This window comes from Priapulus caudatus, unplaced genomic scaffold, assembly GCF_000485595.1.
Source record: "Priapulus caudatus unplaced genomic scaffold, Priapulus_caudatus-5.0.1 Scaffold3493, whole genome shotgun sequence".
NCBI classification, from domain to species: domain Eukaryota; kingdom Metazoa; phylum Priapulida; class Priapulimorpha; order Priapulimorphida; family Priapulidae; genus Priapulus; species Priapulus caudatus.
In genome coordinates, this window is record NW_014580554.1 from 14464 (window position 1) to 16192 (window position 1729).

Here is a 1729-nt window from a genome sequence, read left to right on the forward strand (position 1 = left end):
GTCACCGCTGAAACAAAAAAAGTTTTTCAATTGCTCCGTCAGACCATGTCCTCAGAAAATGTCTAAAATCTGCCCTGTGCCCATTGACCTTTGACCTCCAATTTCGGCACAGTGATGGCTTTTCCTACCATGATGCTATACACCGACTATTACAAGCCTAGGTCGAGCCGTTTAGATTTGTACCGCAATTCTGCATTTCCTCCCTATACCTTAAGTTAAGGAGTGAATGTTCCCCCTAATTTTACACCTATGGACGTTTGACCTTTGACCCCCAGCTTCGACATCCCAACTCGTTTTCGGATTACCCCCACCCACGTCTCGAATATCGTGACCGTACGTCGAGCGGTTAAGATTTGTGCCCAACTGTTGACGGACGGACGCACGGACGCCCGGACGGACGCACGGACGAACGATCATGCGATTCTACAAGCTGCATCTGACTACGTCAGATGAGCTAAAAAGGGGAAATGAAAGTGCATGCAGACAATAAACGCTATGTCAAACCCAGCTGAAAGTTGGTGACCCAGTCTTGGTCAAGCGCCCGTTCAACATGACCAAAGGAAACACCCCATACGAGACCACTCCACTGACAATTGTGTCCAAGAATGGTAGCATGATCACTGCCAACGGTGAAGGACGATGCGTGACCAGAAACAGTTCTTTCTTCAAAAGACTCTTGTTCACTCCCGAGTTACCAGAATCAGATGCACATGATTCAACCATCGAAAATGAAGGTAACTCAGTGCCAATGATGCGCATTGCATCCAGGGGTCAGTTAGACCTAAATTTGGAAAATTCAGATAAGTGATAGCTCTCATGAACCCACAGTCAATTTGGACAATACTGTGAAACCCAGATCTGCAGATGTCAGATCAGACAATGCTCCAGTGCACACAGCGAAGGTTGTCATAGATCAGCAAGAAACTCGCAGGCCAACCAGAGTCCGAAAACCTGTCGTAAAATTTAACCTGTGAAATTGACAGCAAGCTAAGACTTTGTTCACAACTATGTGTGGTGTGTTCAGAAGACTTTAGAGATAAACTATGGAGACTGAACAATATGTATTTGTGTTACAGTTTAGTGGTTACCAAGGTTCATCTATCATGGAGTAATCCGATCAAGTCTGGTTAAATGCGTTACAGTTTGAGTGACAGTGTAATCGAGTATTCGGTAATTGAGTAATTACCTCGATTAGCATTGATTAGTAAAGTTGGTTAGTTTTGACAAATCGTTTAATCGTCAAAGCCAGGATTTGTTTGTTTCCAGTTATCATACTGTTTGAACCTCAAGAGTTAAAGATTTTATAATTGACCTGTTTGGTGTAGTAATTGGTACATGTATCTTAAGTACCCCATGGAACTATCTACAAGGAAGGGGATGTCACGTTCAGTGATGTGTCTGGTGTTTGTGTTCTCTGCCACCAGGTGTCAGTACAGTACGACCACGAGAATATACGCTACACCATGTAGTCACGTTAATTGCATATCCATGTCTTCCTGTTGATGCTGTATCCAGCACAGTAAATAGAGAACGTTGAAGAGGGGAGAAGGGTACAGAGAGAGAAAGAGAGTGGGGAGAAGGGTACCGAGAGAGAAAGAGAGAGAGAGAGAGAGAGGGGGTACAGAAATAGAAAGAGAGAGAGAGGGGTACAGAGAGAAAAAAAGAGGGAGAAGGGTACAGAGAGAGAAAGAGAGAGGGGAGAAGGATACCGAGAGAGAAAGAGAGAGAG